Genomic DNA, 22,599 nt, shown 5'->3' with positions numbered 1-22,599 from the left:
AGTTCTGTGATACATTCCACTGAGGTTAAATGTGAACGTGTTCCAACGGGCCCTGGTCCTGGTACCCTGCTCCCTACAGGGACGGGCCCTGGTCCTGGTACCCTGCTCCCTACAGGGACGGGCCCTGGTCCTGGTACCCTGCTCCCTACAGGGATGGGCCCTGGTCCTGGTATCCTGCTCCCTACAGGGATGGTCCTAGTACCCTGCTCCCTACAGGGACGGGCCCTGGTCCTGGTACCCTGCTCCCTACAGGACGGGCCCTGGTCCTGGTACCCTGCTCCCTACAGGGACGGGCCCTGGTCCTGGTACCCTGCTCCCTACAGGGACGGGCCCTGGTCCTGGTACCCTGCTCCCTACAGGGACGGGCCCTGGTCCTGGTACCCTGCCCCTACAGGGACGGGCCCTGGTCCTGGTACCCTGCTCCCTACAGGGACGGGCCCTGGTCCTGGTTCCCTGCTCCCTACAGGGACGGGCCCTGGTCCTGGGGACGGGCCCTGGTCCTGGTACCCTGCTCCCTACAGGGACGGGCCCTGGTCCTGGTACCCTGCTCCCTACAGGGACGGGCCCTGGTCCTGGTACCCTGCTCCCTACAGGATGGGCCCTGGTCCTGGTACCCTGCTCCCTACAGGGACGGGCCCTGGTCCTGGTACCCTGCTCCCTACAGGGACGGGCCCTGGTCATGGTTCCCTGCTCCTACAGGGACGGGCCCTGGTCCTGGTACCCTGCTCCCTACAGGACGGGCCCTGGTCCTGGTACCCTGCTCCCTACAGGGACGGGCCCTGGTCCTGGTACCCTGCTCCCTACAGGACGGGCCCTGGTCCTGGTACCCTGCTCCCTACAGGGACGGGCCCTGGTCCTGGTTCCCTGCTCCCTACAGGGATGGGCCCTGGTCCTGGTACCCTGCTCCCTATAGTGACGGGCCCTGGTCCTGGTACCCTGCTCCCTACAGGACGGGCCCTGACGGGGACGGGCCCTGGTCCTGGTACCCTGCTCCCTACAGGGACGGGCCCTGGTCCTGGTCCTATAGGACGGGCCCTGTCCTCCCTGCTCCCTACAGGGACGGGCCCTGGTCCTGGTACCCTGCTCCCTATAGTGACGGGCCCTGGTCCTGGTACCCTGCTCCCTACAGGGACGGGCCCTGGTCCTGGTACCCTGCTCCCTACAGTGACGGGCCCTGGTCCTGGTACCCTGCTCCCTACAGGGATGGGCCCTGGTCCTGGTACCCTGCTCCCTACAGGGACGGGCCCTGGTCCTGGTCCCTGCTCCCTAGTGACCCCTGGTCATGGTACCCTACAGGGACGGGCCCTGGTCCTGGTACCCTGCTCCCCGGGCCCTGGTCCTGGTACCCTGCTCCCTAGTGACGGGCCCTGGTCCTGGTACCCTGCTCCCTACAGGGACGGGCCCTGGTCCTGGTACCCTGCTCCCTACAGGGACCCTGCTCCCTATAGGGGCCCTGGGTCCTGCTCCCTATAGTGACGATGGCCCTGGTCCTGGTACCCTGCTCCCTACAGGGACGGGCCCTGGTCCTGGTACCCTGCTCCCTACAGGGACGGGCCCTGGTCCTGGTACCCTGCTCCCTATAGTGACGGGCCCTGGTCCTGGTACCCTGCTCCCTACAGGGACGGGCCCTGGTCCTGGTACCCTGCTCCCTATAGTGACGGGCCCTGGTCATGGTACCCTGCTCCCTATAGTGACGGGCCCTGGTCCTGGTACCCTGCTCCCTACAGGGACGGGCCCTGGTCCTGGTACCCTGCTCCCTACAGGGACGGGCCCTGGTCCTGGTACCCTGCTCCCTAGGGACGGGCCCTGGTCCTGGTACCCTGCTCCCTACAGGGACGGGCCCTGGTCCTGGTACCCTGCTCCTATAGTGACGGGCCCTGGTCCTGGTACCCTGCTCCCTATAGTGACGGGCCCTGGTCCTGGTACCCTGCTCCCTATAGTGACGGGCCCTGGTCATGGTAAAGTAACTCCATTTAGTGAAGGGTCATAGGCTGCATTCTAACCTTTCAGCAGACAGCATAACATATTCCTCATCTTGTCTCAACATTTAAACTTGCATACAGTCTGTGAAGCAGTTACTGTGAACGTTTTCATGCATACAGTCTGTGAAGCAGTTACTGTGAACGCTTTCATGCATACAGTCTGAGAAGCAGTTACTGTGAACGTTTTCATGCATACAGTCTGCATACAGTCTGCGAAGCAGTTACTGTGAACGTTTTCATGCACACAGTCTGTAAAGCAGATACTGGGAACGTTTTCATGCACACAGTCTGTGAAGCAGATACTGTGAACGTTTTCATGCACACAGTCTGTGAAGCAGATACTGGGAACGCCATGCACACAGTCTGTGAAGCAGATACTGGGAACGTTTTCATGCATACAGTCTGTGAAGCAGTTACTGTGAACGTTTTCATGCATACAGTCTGTGAAGCGGCACTGTGAACGTTTTCATGCATACAGTCTGTGAAGCAGATACTGGGAACGTTTTCATGCATACAGTCTGTGAAGCAGATACTGTGAACGTTTTCATGCATACAGTCTGTGAAGCAGTTACTGTGAACGTTTTCATGCATACAGTCTGTGAAGCAGATACTGGGAACGTTTTCATGCATACAGTCTGTGAAGCGGTTACTGTGAACGTTTTCATGCACACAGTCTGTGAAGCAGTTACTGTGAACGTTTTCATGCATACAGTCTGTGAAGCGGTTACTGTGAACGTTTTCATGCACACAGTCTGTGAAGCAGTTACTGTGAACGTTTTCATGCATACAGTCTGCGAAGCGGTTACTGTGAACGTTTTCATGCACACAGTCTGTGAAGCAGTTACTGTGAACGTTTTCATGCACACAGTCTGTGAAGCAGTTACTGGGAACGTTTCATGCACACAGTCTGTGAAGCAGTTACTGTGAACGCCATGCACACAGTCTGTGAAGCAGACTGTGAACGTTTTCATGCATACAGCTGTGAAGCAGTTACTGTGAACGTTTTCATGCACACAGTCTGTGAAGCAGTTACTGAGAACGTTTTTCATGCATTAGTGTGAAGCAGTTACTGTGAACGTTTTCATGCACACAGTACACTTCATTGAAAGGTTACTGTGGAAATGCCAGCCCACTGTGTTCATCATTGTCTCCAGTCTCTTACTCAAAAAACGTGTCAATCAATCAATCAATGATGTTTTCTAAAGCAGCAAGAGCTCAAAGAGCAGAGAACTAGTCGTTTTGATGCATACCTGGTTGAAGTAGTGTTTTCTGGTTTCAAGATAGTGTTTTCATGCTACAGTCTGTGCCACAGCAGCACTAGTGAGCTCTCTGACTGCTTTCAGAGAGCACACACCCTTGCACACAGTCTGTGAAGCACTGTGAACTACACAGTCTGTGAAGCAGATACTGAGTTTTCATGCACACAGTCTGTGAGCACATAGGAGAGTTTCTGAGAGCTGCTGTGGGCTTCATTATATAAACAGAGAGCACACACCCTTTACACACACAAACATATGCTCACACACTTCAAAGGGAGAGGAAACAGAGAGGCACCAGAGAGTCTCTTAGAAAAATGACATGAGAATCAATATCAATGATGTTTTCAGAGAAGAGAATTCCAGAGAGAGAGAGTCAGAGAGAGGTTGAAGATAGTGTTTTCACTGTACTCAACTCTTAGAGAGAGTCTCAGACTGAGTCTGCCACATCAGAGACATATATAGGATAGTCATCCACTGAATGAGGGCTTCAGAGAGATCACACCCACTGAATGACATACACACACAAACATACACACACACACCCACTGAATGAAGGAGATCCCACTGAGAGAGAGAGAGAGAGAGAGAGAGAGAGAGAGAGAGACAGAGAGAGAGAGAGAGAGAGAGAGAGAGAGAGAGAGAGACCCTCTATACACACACAAACATACACACACACGCACACACAGAGAGAGAGAGAGAGAGAGAGAGAGAGAGAGAGAGAGAGAGAGAGAGAGAGAGAGAGAGAGAGAGAGAGAGAGAGAGACAGAGAGAGAGAGACACAGAGAGAGAGAGAGAGAGAGAGAGAGAGAGAGAGACCCAGAGAGACAGAGAGAGAGAGAGAGAGAGAGAGAGAGAGAGAGAGAGAGAGAGAGAGAGAGAGAGAGACTCTTGGCGGTGCCGTGTGGGGAGTGTGGTTTGGATTATTCCTGCCCTCGGGTCCACTGTGTTCTGAATGTGGGATATTCTGTTCCAACTGTGTTCATCTCTCTCTTTCACACTCCGTTCTGTCCTGAGTGTGTTTTAGCCCAAACATGTTTCTGAGCAGAGGCACCACGAAATGAACCCACTGAATGACATATATCCCACATTCCACTGCCAACCACTTCTTTAACGTTACTGCTCCTCTCTGTTCATCATATAGTCACTTTAACCAGATCTACATACAGTGCCTTGCGAAAGTATTCGGCCCCCTTGAACTTTGCGACCTTTTGCCACATTTCAGGCTTCAAACATAAAGATATAAAACTGTATTTTTTTTTTGTGAAGAATCAACAACAAGTGGGACACAATCATGAAGTGGAACTACATTTTTGGATATTTCAATCTTTTTAACAAATCAAAAACTGAAAAATTGGGCGTGCAAAATTGTTCAGCCCCTTTACTTTCAGTGCAGCAAACTCTCTCCAGAAGTTCAGTGAGGATCTCTGAATGATCCAATGTTGACCTAAATGACTAATGATGATAAATACAATCCACCTGTGTGTAATCAAGTCTCCGTATAAATGCACCTGCACTGTGATAGTCTCAGAGGTCCGTTAAAAGCGCAGAGAGCATCATGAAGAACAAGGAACACACCAGGCAGGTCCGAGATACTGTTGTGAAGAAGTTTAAAGCCGGATTTGGATACAAAAAGATTTCCCAAGCTTTAAACATCCCAAGGAGCACTGTGCAAGCGATAATATTGAAATGGAAGGAGTATCAGACCACTGCAAATCTACCAAGACCTGGCCGTCCCTCTAAACTTTCAGCTCATACAAGGAGAAGACTGATCAGAGATGCAGCCAAGAGGTCCATGATCACTCTGGATGAACTGCAGAGATCTACAGCTGAGGTGGGAGACTGTCCATAGGACAACAATCAGTCGTATATTGCACAAATCTGGCCTTTATGGAAGAGTGGCAAGAAGAAAGCCATTTCTTAAATATATCCATAAAAAGTGTTGTTTAAAGTTTGCCACAAGCCACCTGGGAGACACACCAAATGGTGCTCTGGTCAGATGAAACCAAAATTGAACTTTTGGCAACAATGCAAAATGTTATGTTTGGCGTAAAAAAGCAACACAGCTCATCACCCTGAACACACCATCCCCACTGTCAAACATGGTGGTGGCAGCATCATGGTTTGGGCCTGCTTTTCTTCAGCAGGGACAGGGAAGATGGTTAAAATTGATGGGAAGATGGATGGAGCCAAATACAGGACCATTCTGGAAGAAACCCTGATGGAGTCTGCAAAAGACCTGAGACTGGGACAGAGATTTGTCTTCCAACAAGACAATGATCCAAAACATAAAGCAAAATCTACAATGGAATGGTTCAAAATAAACATATCCAGGTGTTAGAATGGCCAAGTCAAAATCCAGACCTGAATCCAATCGAGAATCTGTGGAAAGAACTGAAAACTGCTGTTCACAAATGTTCTCCATCCAACCTCACTGAGCTCGGGCTGTTTTGCAAGGAGGAATGGGAAAAAATGTCAGTCTCTCGATGTGCAAAACTGATAGAGACATACCCCAAGCGACTTACAGCTGTAATCGCAGCAAAGGTGGCGCTACAAAGTATTAACTTAAGGGGGCTGAATAATTTTGCACGCTCCAATTTTTCAGTTTTTGATTTGTTAAAAAGTTTGAAATATCCAATAAATGTCGTTCCACTTCATGATTGTGTCCCACTTGTTGTTGATTCTTCACAAAAATACAGTTTTATATCTTTATGTTTGAAGCCTGAAATGTGGCAAAAGGTCGCAAAGTTCAAGGGGGCCGAATACTTTCGCAAGGCACTGTACTACCTCAATCAGCCTGACTAACCGGTGTCTGTATGTAGCCTCGCTACTGTATATAGCCTGTCTTTTTACTGTTGTTTTATTTCTTTACTTATCTATTGTTCACCTAATACCTTTTTTGCACTGTTGGTTAGAGGCTGTAAGTAAGCATTTCACTGTTAGGTCTACATCTGTTGTATTTGGCGCACGTGACAAATGAACTTCGATTTGATTTGATTTGATTTGATTTGATTTAAACACTCATTTCATTGGATATCTGTGCCTCGACCGCTCTCACTGATCTACACTGACATCACTGTTTCTCGGATGAACTTTGTCCCATTTGGGATGTTGGTTGTTTAGATGTAGAACTGTTGTTACTGTGAGTGACCTGTCAGTAGTATAGAAGTAAGCCTGTTGTTACTGTGAGTGACCTGTCAATAGTATAGATGTAGAACTGTTGTTACTGTGAGTGACCTGTCAATAGTATAGATGTAAGCCTGTTGTTACTGTGAGTGACCTGTCAATAGTATAGATGTAAACCTGTTGTTACTGTGAGTGACCTGTCAATAATATAGATGTAAGCCTGTTGTTACTGTGAGTGACCTATCAATAGTATAGATATAAAACTGTTGTTACTGTGAGTGACCTGTCAATAGTATAGATGTAGAACTGTTGTTACTGTGAGTGACCTGTCAATAGTATAGATGTAGAACTGTTGTTACTGTGAGTGCAAACCACATAGACTGGGCCCAATCAGAGGATAATATATTTTATTGTGTAATTGTTCAATCAAATACACCGTATGGTAGTCTGAGGATACATGTTTTAATGATATTGTGGAAGGTGGGTTACATTCAGAATCAGTTCCAGTTAGTCCTATGGGTCTATGATTTGTACCTGTATAATCATCAGGAAATTAAAAGCTTTCCCTGAGGTGTATCCTGGGTGGCATTCTTCAGAAGCCAGCTGTTCATACACATGCCTTGCCTGAAGCAGGTACATACCATAGAGAATGATAGAGACAACAGACACCCTCCAGGGGGCAGTAAATCCCCAACCATGTCTTTATACCTGATCAGACAACACCTCCAGGGGCAGTAAATCACCAACCTTGTCTTTATACCTGTTCAGACAACACCCTCCAGGGGGCAGTAAAATCACCAACCTTGTCTTTATACCTGTTCAGACAACACCCTCCAGGGGGCAGTAAATCACCAACCTTGTCTTTATACCTGTTCAGACAACACCCTCCAGGGGGCAGTAAATCACCAACCTTGTCTTTATACCTGTTCAGACAACACCCTCCAGGGGGCAGTAAATCACCAACCGTGTCTTTATACCTGTTCAGACAACACCTCCAGGGGGCAGTAAATCACCAACCTTGTCTTTATACCTGTTCAGACAACACCCTCCAGGGGGCAGTAAATCACCAACCTTGTCTTTATACCTGTTCAGACAACACCCTCCAGGTGCCAGTAAATTCCCAACCTAGTCTTTATACCTGTTCAGACAACACCCTCCAGGGGGCAGTATATCACCAACCTTGTCTTTATACCTGTTCAGACAACACCCTCCAGGGGGCAGTAAATCACCAACCTTGTCTTTATACCTGTTCAGACAACACCCTCCAGGTGCCAGTAAATCCCCAACCTTGTCTTTATACCTGTTCAGACAACACCCTCCAGGGGGCAGTATATCACCAACCTTGTCTTTATACCTGTTCAGACAACACCCTCCAGGGGGCAGTAAATCACCAACCTTGTCTTTATACCTGTTCAGACAACACCCTCCAGGGGGCAGTAAATCACCAACCTTGTCTTTATACCTGTTCAGACAACACCCTCCAGGGGGCAGTAAATCACCAACCTTGTCTTTATACCTGTTCAGACAACACCCTCCAGGTGCCAGTAAATCCCCAACCTTGTCTTTATACCTGTTCAGACAACACCCTCCAGGGGGCAGTAAATCACCAACCTTGTCTTAATACCTGTTCAGACAACACCCTCCAGGGGGCAGTAAATCACCAACCTTGTCTTTATACCTGTTCAGACAACACCCTCCAGGGGGCAGTAAATCACCAACCTTGTCTTTATACCTGTTCAGACAACACCCACTAGGTGCAGTAAATCACCAACCTTGTCTTTATACCTGTTCAGACAACACCCACTAGGGGGCAGTAAATCACCAACCTTGTCTTTATACCTGTTCAGACAACACCCACTAGGGGGCAGTAAATCACCAACCTTGTCTTTATACCTGTTCAGACAACACCCTCCAGGGGCAGTAAATCACCAACCGTGTCTTTATACCTGTTCAGACAACACCTCCAGGGGGTAGTAAATCACCAACATTGTCTTTATACCTGTTCAGACAACACCCTCCAGGGGCAGTAAATCACCAACCTTGTCTTTATACCTGTTCAGACAACACCCTCCAGGGGCAGTAAATCACCAACCTTGTCTTTATACCTGTTCAGACAACACCCACTAGGGGGCAGTAAATCACCAACCTTGTCTTTATACCTGTTCAGACAACACCTCCAGGGGGCAGTAAATCACCAACCGTGTCTTTATACCTGTTCAGACAACACCCTCCAGGGGGCAGTAAATCACCAACCTTGTCTTTATACCTGTTCAGACAACACCCTCCAGGTGGAAGTATGCACACTTTTAGTTTGTATACTAACTTCAGTGATTATGACAGTCCACCACAACCTAATAATAATAATATTAATGTATTAAAACTTCTATAGAGCTTTTAATTATATATATATATATATATGTCAACATACCTTGTCATGATACGGAAGGGGTGGGCAGCATTAAATCTCATCAACTGGTGTTTTCCATTTATTAGAAAATTGGAAAATGTTCTTTGCAGGAAAAGTGTCCTACACAAAGAAATAGATAGAGGACTCATCTTTATGTGTGGTTTATTTGATGGAATATAAGTTTTGTAAGGCTTAGGTTGGTACGAGTGTACTGACATAAGAGGGTCATGTGACATCCAGATAACTTTGAGAAGAAAAAAAACACATTATATCGAAGTTGTGCCTGTTATTCACACGCGAATCTGCCCTCTCATTGTCTAGAATGGTTCTACCTGATCTTGCCTCCTCCCACTGCCTTTAACACATTTATTTTCATTGTTAGATCGGCCACTTTGGTCAATATAATGGATAGTCTGTGCTACAACACATAGGAATCCCCACCCACTTGACTACTTTAAAATGGCAGAAGAATGGTGGAAGCATTCAATGGTGCTGCTCATACTAAAACAGCCTTTTGGCCTCTAAAGGTCTCTGTCAATCTCTATGGTAATACCTCATAACAGACGCTCCTCATTGGTTGTTTTAAAGTTATTCAACCTCGGGGGTTTCCGTTTCCTGTACGGTTGCTAAGTAACACTTCCTGTGAGTTGAACGTGTAGAAAAGTAAATAACGCCTAAACATGGTGCACTAATTGGGATTATTGGTAAATCGGAAATTTTTCGCGTGAAAATAGTCTTAGCTTTGAGAACTGTAGATTTAGCGGCAAAATCATGACACTGACAACGATTAAAGACGGCGAATACACCGCCACTGTCTACAAAATGGTGAGAAGTTGGTCGCTTGCATAGCTAACGTTACATACCATGGATACCAACGCTAGCCATGATAGCAAGCTAGCTGATAATGAAACTGGTTATTTTAACTTGTGGTATTTTATCAAGTTATCATGTTGATTATATAGCGAATTCCAGCTAGCTAACGTCACAATACGAATTTCACAAATTGGGGCTATAGCAAGCTAGCTAACTTTGATTAAGCTAGCCTGACATACCCTTCAATTTCAAGGCTCAGGCTAGCTAACGAACTAAGTGTGACAACATAGCTAGCTAGATAGCTCATGTATTATTTTATAACTAGCTGCTAACTCTGTTCTCCTATAGATCAAAGATGGGCGGTATGGAGAGGCTATCCACATCCTCAGCAATGAACTGCAGAAACAGATGAAGGTAGTGTGTGTGTGTGTGTGTGTGTGTGTGTGTGTGTGTGTGTGTGTGTGTGTGTGTGTGTGTGTGTGTGTGTGTGTGTGTGTGTGTGTGTGTTCCCAGATCTGTTGTCTCCTTCTGTAGCCTGGTCCCAGGTCTGTTGTCTCCTTCTATAACCTGGTCCCAGGTCTGTTGTCTCCTTCTATAGCCTGGTCCCAGGTCTGTTGTCTCCTTCTATAGCCTGGTCCCAGGTCTGTTGTCTCCTTCTATAGCCTGGTCCCAGATCTGTTGTCTCCTTCTATAGCCTGGTCCCAGATCTGTTGTCTCCTTCTATAGCCTGGTCCCAGGTCTGTTGTCTCCTTCTATAGCCTGGTCCCAGGTCTGTTGTCTCCTTCTATAGCCTGGTCTCAGGTCTGTTGTCTCCTTCTATAGCCTGGTCTCAGATCTGTTTTCTCCTTCTATAGCCTGGTCCCAGGTCTGTTGTCTCCTTCTATAGCCTGGTCCCAGGTCTGTTGTCTCCTATAGCCTGGCCCCAGATCTATCGTCTCCTTCTATAGCCTGCTCCCAGATCAGTTTGTGCTATTGCCAACTCCATTGCTGTCACCGGCAAGCCAATGTTTAGCTTGCTAATGAGTGACTTGTCATGATAGCTTGTGATGATAGCATAAACAGACTGTCCCTCAGACTCTTTCATTGGACAATACATCTAGGGCTCGATTCAATCCGTATCGGCAAAGTTAATCGCTATAGCGTTCTTGAAATTTTAAAGGTAATTTTCGATGACCTTTAGCCAATATATGCAGCGTTTACCGTGACTGTAGTCTCATGGAATGCGGGAACATTACCTTTAAATGTCAATCGCCATATAGTGCTGAACTTGGGCGATATGGATTGAATGGAGTCCGTAATCTTCTTATTCTCCTCCTCCTCTACCTTCTCCTCCTCCTCCCAGTCACGGGCAGCCCTGTCTCTGCTAGGCTACTGCTACTACCACATGCAGGACTTCACCAACGCAGCAGAGTGCTATGAGCAGCTGACCCAGCTACACCCCGAGGTGGAGGAGTACAGGCTGTATTACGCCCAGTCTCTGTACGGGGCCTGTGCCTACCCCGAGGCCATGAAGGCTACCTTTCTATTGGACAACCCTACCAGCCACACCAAGGTACACTTCCTACATCAAGTTATAATACCAAGGTAGAGGTAGAATCAGTGCTTCATTTGAGCCGGATCCTGCCACAACAGGAACCAGAACCTCTCAGTTTTGGACTGTTTTGTTCTGGAACCTATTTACCAGGATCCGGAACCTCTCCTGCCCCACCAGGTAGAGTTATAATGTTTACTACCAGGTAGAGTTATAATGTTTACTACCAAGTAGAGTTATAATGTTTACTACCAGGTAGAGTTATAATGTTTACTACCAGGTAGAGTTATAATGTTTACTACCAGGTAGAGTTATAATGTTTACTACCAGGTAGAGTTATAATGTTTACTACCAGGTAGAGTTATAATGTTTACTACCAGGTAGAGTTATAATGTTTACTACCAAGTAGAGTTATAATGTTTACTACCAGGCAGAGTTATAATGTTTACTACCAGATAGAGTTATAATGTTTACTACCAGATATAGTTATAATGTTTACTACCAGGTAGAGTTATAATGTTTACTACCAGGTAGAGTTATAATGTTTACTACCAGGTAGAGTTATAATGTTTACTACCAGATAGAGTTATAATGTTTACTACCAGGCAGAGTTATAATGTTTACTACCAGGTAGAGTTATAATGTTTACTACCAGGTAGAGTTATAATGTTTACTACCAGGTAGAGTTATAATGTTTACTACCAGGTAGAGTTATTATGTTTACTACCAGGTAGAGTTATTATGTTTACTACCAGGTAGAGTTATAATGTTTACTACCAGGTAGAGTTATAATGTTTACTACCAGGTAGAGTCATAATGTTTACTACCAGGTAGAGTCATAATGTTTACTACCAGGTAGAGTCATAATGTTTACTACCAGGTAGAGTTATAATGTTTACTACCAGGTAGAGTTATTATGTTTACTACCAGCCCCACCAGGTAGAGTTATAATGTTTACTACCAGGTAGAGTCATAATGTTTACTACCAGGTAGAGTTATAATGTTTACTACCAGACCCACCAGGTAGAGTTATAATGTTTACTACCAGGCAGAGTTATAATGTTTTCTACCAGACCCACCAGGTAGAGTTAAAATGTTTACTACCAGGTAGAGTTATGTTTACTACCAGGTAGAGTTATAATGTTTACTACCAGGTATAGTTATAATGTTTACTACCAGGTAGAGTTATAATGTTTACTATCAGACCCACCAGGTAGAGTTATAATGTTTTCTACCAGACCCACCAGGTAGAGTTATAATGTTTACTACCAGGTAGAGTTATAATGTTTACTACCAGGTAGAGTTATAATGTTATCTACCAGGTAGAGTTATAATGTTTACTACCAGGTAGAGTTATAATGTTTACTACCAGGTAGAGTTATAATGTTTACTACCAGGTAGAGTTATAATGTTTACTATCAGACCCACCAGGTAGAGTTATAATGTTTACTACCAGGTAGAGTTATAATGTTTACTACCAGGTAGAGTTATAATGTTTACTACCAGGTAGAGTTATAATGTTTACTATCAGACCCACCAGGTAGAGTTATAATGTTTACTACCAGGTAGAGTTATAATGTTTACTACCAGCCCCACCAGGTAGAGTTATAATGTTTACTACCAGGTAGAGTTATAATGTTTACTACCAGGTAGAGTTATAATGTTTACTACCAGGTAGAGTTATAATGTTTACTACCAGGTAGAGTTCTAATGTTTACTACCAGCTAGATTTATAATGTTTACTACCAGGTAGAGTTATCTTACCACACTGAGATATAATTCTATTCTTCAACCATATTCTCTTAGTTATTTCTCTCTTCTGACCCATGTTCTGTCCTTCTCTCCCACAGATGATCAAACTGCAGGCATCCATCAAATACGGAGAAGAGGAGTACTCTGGAGCGAAGGTTAGTAGAGACTAGTATTGGACATATACTGGACTTGGCCATAACTAGAACCATAATTAGCACCAGAACTAGAACCATGAATAGAACTAGAACCATGACTAGAACCAGAACTAGAACCATGACTAGAACCTGAACTAGAACCAGAACTAGAACCTGAACTAGAACTAGAACCATGACTAGAACATCAATTGAACCAGAACTAGAACCATGACTTGAACCTGAACTAGAACAATGACTAGAACTAGAACCATGACTAGAACCATGACTAGAACCTGAACTAGACCTATGACTAGAGCCTTGACTAGAGCCATGACTAGAACCTGAACTAGAACCATTGACTAGAACCATTGACTAGAACCAGAACTAGAACCAGAACTAAACCAGAACTAGAACCAGAACTTAACCAGAAATTGAACAGAACTTAACTAGACCCAGAACTAGAACCATACCTTAACCAGAACTAGAACATAACTAAACCAGAACTGGAACTAGAACCAGAACTAAAGACCAGAATCATGTACCTGGTAGTTACTGTATGTCATGAGGTCAGGAGAACCTAATATAACCTGGTAGTTACTGTATGTCATGAGGTCAGGAGAACCTAATATAACCTGGTAGTTACTGTATGTCATGAGGTCAGAAGAACCTAATATAACCTGGTAGTTACTGTATGTCATGAGGTCAGAATAACCTAATATAACCTGGTAGTTACTGTATGTCATGAGGTCAGAATAACCTAATATAACCTGGTAGTTACTGTATGTCACGAGGTCAGAATAACCTAATATAACCTGGTAGTTACTGTATGTTATGAGGTCAGGAGAACTAAATATAACCTGGTAGTTACTGTATGTCATGAGGTCAGGAGAACCTAATATAACCTGGTAGTTACTGTATGTCATGAGGTCAGGAGAACCTAATATAACCTGGTAGTTACTGTATGTCATGAGGTCAGGAGAACCTAATATAACCTGGTAGTTACTGTATGTCATGAGGTCAGGAGAACCTAATATAACCTGGTAGTTACTGTATGTCATGAGGTCAGGAGAACCTAATATAACCTGGTAGTTACTGTATGTCATGAGGTCAGGAGAACCTAATATAACCTGGTAGTTACTGTATGTCATGAGGTCAGGAGAACCTAATATAACCTGGTAGTTACTGTATGTCATGAGGTCAGGAGAACCTAATATAACCTGGTAGTTACTGTATGTCATGAGGTCAGAAGAACCTAATATAACCTGGTAGTTACTGTATGTCATGAGGTCAGAAGAACCTAATATAACCTGGTAGTTACTGTATGTCATGAGGTCAGGAGAACCTAATATAACCTGGTAGTTACTGTATGTCATGAGGTCAGAAGAACCTAATATAACCTGGTAGTTACTGTATGTCATGAGGTCAGGAGAACCTAATATAACCTGGTAGTTACTGTATGTCATGAGGTCAGAAGAACCTAATATAACCTGGTAGTTACTGTATGTCATGAGGTCAGGAGAACCTAATATAACCTGGTAGTTACTGTATGTCATGAGGTCAGAAGAACCTAATATAACCTGGTAGTTACTGTATGTCATGAGGTCAGGAGAACCTAATATAACCTGGTAGTTACTGTATGTCATGAGGTCAGAAGAACCTAATATAACCTAGTAGTTACTGTATGTCATGAGGTCAGGAGAACCTAATATAACCTGGTAGTTACTGTATGTCATGAGGTCAGAAGAACCTAATATAACCTGGTAGTTACTGTATGTCATGAGGTCAGGAGAACCTAATATAACCTGGTAGTTACTGTATGTCATGAGGTCAGAAGAACCTAATATAACCTGGTAGTTACTGTATGTCATGAGGTCAGGAGAACCTAATATAACCTGGTAGTTACTGTATGTCATGAGGTCAGAAGAACCTAATATAACCTGGTAGTTACTGTATGTCATGAGGTCAGGAGAACCTAATATAACCTGGTAGTTACTGTATGTCATGAGGTCAGAAGAACCTAATATAACCTGGTAGTTACTGTATGTCATGAGGTCAGGAGAACCTAATATAACCTGGTAGTTACTGTATGTCACGAGGTCAGGAGAACCTAATATAACCTGGTAGTTACTGTATGTCATGAGGTCAGGAGAACCTAATATAACCTGGTAGTTACTGTATGTCATGAGGTCAGGAGAACCTAATATAACCTGGTAGTTACTGTATGTCATGAGGTCAGGAGAACCTAATATAACCTGGTAGTTACTGTATGTCATGAGGTCAGGAGAACCTAATATAACCTGGTAGTTACTGTATGTCATGAGGTCAGAAGAACCTAATATAACCTGGTAGTTACTGTATGTCATGAGGTCAGAATAACCTAATATAACCTGGTAGTTACTGTATGTCACGAGGTCAGAATAACCTAATATAACCTGGTAGTTACTGTATGTCATGAGGTCAGAAGAACCTAATATAACCTGGTAGTTACTGTATGTCATGAGGTCAGGAGAACCTAATATAACCTGGTAGTTACTGTATGTCATGAGGTCAGGAGAACCTAATATAACCTGGTAGTTACTGTATGTCATGAGGTCAGGAGAACCTAATATAACCTGGTAGTTACTGTATGTCATGAGGTCAGGAGAACCTAATATAACCTGGTAGTTACTGTATGTCATGAGGTCAGGAGAACCTAATATAACCTGGTAGTTACTGTATGTCATGAGATCAGGAGAACCTAATATAACCTGGTAGTTACTGTATGTCACGAGGTCAGGAGAACCTAATATAACCTGGTAGTTACTGTATGTCATGAGGTCAGGAGAACTTAATATAACCTCTTATAACTGCTTAGTTAGTGTTTTTGATCCATGTAGAAACCCTTGAGACCCCTTATAACACATTTTCTCAACGAATACGCCCTTATGACTCCCTATAACCCTTTATGACCTCTTATAAGGCCTTTATGAATCCTCTCCCTGTCAGACACTGGTAGAGCAGCTTCCCCAGGACGACCCAGACTATGACGTGGACATGGGCTGTCTACTCTACAAGGAGGGGGAGTACGAGGAGGCTTGCAAGAAGTTCATGTCTGCCATGCAGGTGCTGGGCTACCAACCAGGTAACTGCACGCACACACTCACACACACACCAAGGAAAACGTCTAACCTTTTGCCTGTCCTACAAGTCTCTTGCATTTGCTGAATCTCTCTCCTCTCCCCCTAATTCTCTCCTCCTCTCCCTCCCTCTCTCTCCTCTCCCCTCTAATTCTCTCCTCCTCTCTATCCCTCTCTCTCCTCTCCCCTAATTCTCTCCTCCTCTCTATCCCTCTCTCTCCTCTCCCCTAATTCTCTCCTCCTCTCCCTCCCTCTCTCTCCTCTCCCCTAATTCTCTCCTCCTCTCCCTCCCTCTCTCTCCTCTCCCCTAATTCTCTCCTCCTCTCCCTCCTTCTCTCCTCTCCCCCCTAATTCTCTCCTCCTCTCCCTCCCTCTCTCTCCTCTCCCCCCTAATTCTCTCCTCCTCTCCCTCCCTCTCTCTCCTCTCCCCCCTAATTCTCTCCTCCTCTCCCTCCCTCTCTCTCCTCTCCCCCCTAATTCTCTCCTCCTCTCCCTCCCTCTCTCTCCTCTCCCCCCTAATTCTCTCCTCCTCTCCCTCCCTCTCTCTCCTCTCCCCCCTAATTCTCTCCTCCTCTCCCTCCCTCTCTCTCCTCTCCCCCCTAATTCCGTCCTCTCCTCCTCTCCCTCCTTCTCTCCTCTCCCCTCTAATTCTCTCCTCCTCTCCCTCCCTCTCTCTCCTCTCCCCCCTAATTCTCTCCTCCTCTCCCTCCCTCTCTCTCCTCTCCCCCCTAATTCTCTCCTCCTCTCCCTCCTTCTCTCCTCTCCCCCTAATTCTCTCCTCCTCTCCCTCCCTCTCTCTCCTCTCCCCTCTAATTCTCTCCTCCTCTCCCTCCCTCTCTCTCCTCTCCCCCTAATTCTCTCCTCCTCTCCCTCCCTCTCTCTCCTCTCCCCCTAATTCTCTCCTCCTCTCCCTCCCTCTCTCTCCTCTCCCCTAATTCTCTCCTCTCCCCTAATTCTCTCCTCATCTCCCTCCCTCTCTCTCCTCTCCCCTAATTATCTCCTCTCTCCATAATTCTCTCCTCCCCTCCCTCTCTCTCCTCTCCCCCCTAATTCTCTCCCTCCCTCTCTCTCCTCTCCCCTAATTCTCTCCTCCTCTCCCTCCCGCTCTCCTCTCCCCCTAATTCTCTCCTCCTCTCCCTCCCTCTCTCCTCTCCCCCTAATTCTCTCCTCCTCTCCCTCCCTCTCTCCTCTCCCCTCTAATTCTCACCTCCTCTCTCTCCCTCTCTCTCCTCTCCCCCATAATTCTCTCCTCCTCTCCCTCCCTCTCTCTCCTCTCCCCTAATTCTCTCCTCCTCTCCCTCCCTCTCTCCTCTCCCCTCTAATTCTCACCTCCTCTCTCTCCCTCTCTCTCCTCTCCCCCTAATTCTCTCCTCCTCTCCCTTCCTCTCTCTCCTCTCCCCTAATTCTCTCCTTCTCTCCCTCACTCTCTCTCCTCTCCCCCTCCCTATCTCCCTCTCCCTCAAACCCTAATTCCCTCCTCCTCTCCCTGCCTCTCTCTCCTCCCTCCTGTCTCAGAACTGTCCTACAACATAGGTCTGTGCTACTACAGTATGAAACAGTATGGTCAGGCCCTCAACTTCATGGGAGAGATCATCGAGAGAGGGATCAGGGAACATCCAGGTCGGCTTTAAAATGACAGCACACCTGTTTAGTTAGATACCTTGATCACTCTGTTGGGGTTTTCCCTTAGTGACCCTCCTTCTCATCCATGTTTTCCCCTGACCATCCTGTGTCTCTCTGTGCTGTGTGTGTGTGTTCTCGTCGTCCAGAGCTGAGCGTTGGCATGACGACAGAGGGCATTGACGTGAGGAGTGTTGGGAACACCCTGATCCTACATGAGACCGCCCTCATAGAAGGCTTCAACCTCAAGGCTGCTATAGAATACCAGCTCAAAAACTGTGAGTACATTCAGCAGCCTTGTGGTTAGAGTATCCGCCCTGAGATTGGAGGGTTGGGAGTTCAATCCCCGGCCGAGTCGTAACAAAAACTGTAAAAATGGGACCTGATTGACTTTCTGCTTGACTCTCAGCATTAAGGGGGTGTACTGTCCAGGGGGTGTACTGTGATAGACTAGCATTCTGTCCAGGGGGTGTACTGTGATAGACTAGCATTCTATTCAGGGGGTGTACTGTGATAGACTAGCATTCTGTCCAGGGGGTGTACTGTGATAGACTAGCATTCTGTCCAGGGGGTGTACTGTGATAGACTAGCATTCTGTCCAGGGGGTGTACTGTGATAGACTAGCATTCTGTCCAGGGGGTGTACTGTGATAGACTAGCATTCTGTCCAGGGGGTGTACTCTGATAGACTAGCATTCTGTCCAGGGGGTGTACTGTGATAGACTAGCATTCTATTCAGGGGGTGTACCGTGATAAACTAGCATTCTATTCAGTGGGTGTACTGTGATAGACTAGCATTCTGTCCAGGGGGTGTACTGTGATAGACTAGCATTCTATCCAGGGGGTGTACTGTGATCCAGGGGGTGTACTGTGATAGACTAGCATTCTGTCCAGGGGGTGTACTGTGATAGACTAGCATTCTGTCCAGGGGGTGTACTGTGATAGACTAGCATTCTGTCCAGGGGGTGTACTGTGATAGACTAGCATTCTGTCCAGGGGGTGTACTGTGATAGACTAGCATTCTGTCCAGGGGGTGTACTGTGATAGACTAGCATTCTGTCCAGGGGGTGTACTGTGATAGACTAGCATTCTGTCCAGGGGTGTACTGTGATAGACTAGCATTCTGTCCAGGGGGTGTACTGTGATAGACTAGCATTCTGTCCAGGGGGTGTACTGTGATCCAGGGGTTTACTGTGATAGACTAACATTCTGTCCCCCCAGGGGTGTACTGTGATCCAGGGGTGTACTGTGATAGACTAGCATTCTGTCCAGGGGGTGTACTGTGATAGACTAGCATTCTATCCAGGGGGTGTACTGTGATCCAGGGGGTGTACTGTGATAGACTAGCATTCTGTCCAGGGGTGTACTGTGATAGACTAGCATTCTGTCCAGGGGGTGTACTGTGATAGACTAGCATTCTGTCCAGGGGGTGTACTGTGATAGACTAGCATTCTGTCCAGGGGGTGTACTGTGATAGACTAGCATTCTGTCCAGGGGGTGTACTGTGATAGACTAGCATTCTGTCCAGGGGGTGTACTGTGATAGACTAGCATTCTGTCCAGGGGGTGTACTGTGACCAGGCTGTCAGAAATTACCAGCTGAAAAACTGTCCGTTCTCATAGTATACCAGGCTGCTACTCTCTGTTTATAATCTATGCGTAGTCACTTTAACTCTACCTACATGTACATATCACCTCAATTACCTCGACTAACCGGTGCCCCCGCACATTATATAGCCTCGCTATTGTTATTTTACTGCTGCTCTTTAATTTCTTGTTACTTTTATTATAATTTTTTAAAACTTATCTATTTTTTACTTAAACTGCATAAGGGCTAGTAAGTAAGCTCAACTCGGTCTCTCTGTCTGTCTGTCTCCAGGCGATGCAGCTCAGGAGGCCTTGACTGACATGCCTCCCAGATCAGAGGAGGTACTGTGTGTGTACTTGTGTGTGTACATATGTCAGCCCTTACCACTCATGTAGGTTGGAGACAGTGAATGCTGTAAGGTACATCTCTATCTGTGGCTCAGTGGGTGCTGCCCTCTAGTGACCATCTATTTTTATTATTTTTATTTTACCTTTATTTAACCAGGCAAGTCAGTTAAGAACATATTCTGGGAACAGTGGGTTAACTGCCTGTTCAGGGGCAGAACGACAGATTTGTACCTTGTCAGCTCGGGGTTTGAACTCGCAACCTTCCGGTTACTAGTCCAACGCTCTAACCACTAGGCTACTCTGCCGCCCCTGTATATCAACACTCACACACTGATGGGGATCAGGGGACCAGGAGCACTCTGTCAGACAGAAAGCTGTTGTGACGTGTGTGTGTGTGTGTGTGTGTGTGTGTGTGTGTGTGTGTGTGTGTGTGTGTGTGTGTGTGTGTGTGTGTGTGTGTGTGTGTGTGTGTGTGTGTGTGTGTGTGGAGACATTCTCCTTCTAACCAATGGACAATGAAATATCCTTTAAATTTGTTTTATTTGATCCTGTATTTAACTAGACAAGTTAGTTAAAGAACAAATAGTTATTTCCACATGTCTGTTGTCTTGTAGGAGCTGGATCCAGTGACGCTCCACAACCAGGCCCTGATGAACATGGATAAGAAGCCATCGGAGGGTTTTGAGAAACTGGCCTTCCTCCTGCAGCAGATCCCCTTCCCCCCGGTCACCTTCGGAAACCTGCTGCTACTATACTGCAAATATGAGGTAGGGTATTCTACTGTACTCTACGGTACTCTACTCTATTATACTATTATACAGTACTATATTATACTATACTGCAAATATGAGGTAGGGTATTCTACTATATTATACTATACTCTACTGTACTCTACTCTATTATACTATTATACAGTACTATATTATACTATACTGCAAATATGAGGTAGGGTATTCTACTATACTCTACGGTACTCTACTCTATTATACTATTATACAGTACTATATTATACTATACTGCAAATATGAGGTAGGGTATTCTACTATACTCTACGGTACTCTACTCTATTATACTATTATACAGTACTATATTATACTCTACTGTACTCTACTCTATTATACTATTATACAGTACTATATTATACTATACTGCAAATATGAGTTAGGGTGTTCTACTATATTATACTATACTCTACTGTACTCTACTCTATTATACTATTATACAGTACTATATTATACTATACTGCAAATATGAGGTAGGGTATTCTACTATACTCTACTGTACTCTACTCTATTATACTATTATACAGTACTATATTATACTCTACTGTACTCTACTCTATTATACTATTATACAGTACTATATTATACTATACTCTACTGTACTCTACTCTATTATACTATTATACAGTACTATATTATACTATACTGCAACTATGAGGTAGGGTATTCTACTATATTATACTATACTCTACTGTACTCTACTCTATTATACTATTATACAGTACTATATTATACTATACTCTACTGTACTCTACTCTATTATACTATTATACAGTACTATATTATACTATACTGCAACTATGAGGTAGGGTATTCTACTATATTATACTATACTCTACTGTACTCTACTCTATTATACTATTATACAGTACTATATTATACTATACTGCAAATATGAGGTAGGGTATTCTACTATATTATACTATACTCTACTGTACTCTACTCTATTATACTATTATACAGTACTATATTATACTATACTGCAAATATAAGGTAGGGTATTCTACTATATTATACTATACTCTACTGTACTCTACTCTATTATACTATTATACAGTACTATATTATACTATACTGCAAATATGAGGTAGGGTATTCTACTATATTATACTATACTCTACGGTACTCTACTCTATTATACTATTATACAGTACTATATTATACTATACTGCAAATATGAGGTAGGGTATTCTACTATATTATACTATACTCTACTGTACTCTACTCTATTATACTATTATACAGTACTATATTATACTATACTGCAAATATGAGGTAGGGTATTCTACTATACTCTACTGTACTCTACTGTACTCTACTCTATTATACTATTATACAGTACTATATTATACTATACTCTACTGTACTCTACTCTATTATACTATTATACAGTACTATATTATACTATACTGCAAATATGAGGTAGGTTATTCTACGGTACTATAGTATATTATACTATTATACAGTACTCTACTATATTATACTATACTATACTGCAAATATGAGGTAGGGTATTCTACGGTACTATAGTATATTATACAGTACTCTACTATACTCTACTGTACTCTACTCTATTATACTATTATACAGTACTCTACTATATTATACTATACTCTACTGCACTCTACTCTATTATACAGTACTCTACTATATTATACTATACTCTGCTGTACTCTACTCTATTGTACTATTATACAGTACTCTACTATATTATACTATACTCTGCTGTACTCTACTCTATTATACTATTATACTGTACTCTACTATATTATACTGTAGTCTAATACATTCTACTATTATACTGTACTCTACTCTATTATACTATTATACTGTATTCTACTATATTATACTATTATAATATTATACTGTACTCTACTATATTATACTATACTCTACTGTACTCTACTATATTATACTATTATACTGTACTCTACTATATTATACTGTAGTCTAATATATTATACTGTACTCTACTATATTATACTATACTCTACTGCACTCTACTATATTATACTATTATACTATATTATACTATTATACTATCTCTACTCTATTATACTATTATACTGTACTCTACTATATTATACTATACTCTACTGTACTCTACTATATTATACTATTATACTGTACTCTACTCTATTATACTA

General features: G+C 44.2%; 1 long non-coding RNA gene and 1 pseudogene across 2 annotated transcripts; both read left to right on the top strand.

Annotated features, from left to right (window-relative positions):
* Positions 1-7,366: 7,366 nt before the first annotated feature.
* Positions 7,367-8,082, top strand: LOC127923989 (uncharacterized). Of its 2 annotated transcripts, none has more exons than XR_008116402.1 (3): positions 7,367-7,470; positions 7,741-7,902; positions 8,011-8,082. It is a non-coding gene; the product is annotated as an uncharacterized LOC127923989 (long non-coding RNA). The 2 variants fall into 2 exon arrangements; XR_008116403.1 differs by lacking the exon at positions 7,367-7,470 and adding an exon at positions 7,548-7,632.
* A 1,308-nt stretch (positions 8,083-9,390) lies between these two features.
* Positions 9,391-22,599, top strand: part of LOC127923987 (tetratricopeptide repeat protein 30A-like) — a 37,231-nt pseudogene continuing 24,022 nt past the window's right edge.

The sequence above is a fragment of the Oncorhynchus keta genome, unplaced genomic scaffold, assembly GCF_023373465.1.
Source record: "Oncorhynchus keta strain PuntledgeMale-10-30-2019 unplaced genomic scaffold, Oket_V2 Un_contig_3442_pilon_pilon, whole genome shotgun sequence".
Taxonomy (NCBI): Eukaryota; Metazoa; Chordata; class Actinopteri; order Salmoniformes; family Salmonidae; genus Oncorhynchus; species Oncorhynchus keta.
The sequence above is the reverse complement of the archived record's forward strand: the minus strand, read 5'-3'. Positions and strand labels throughout refer to the sequence as shown.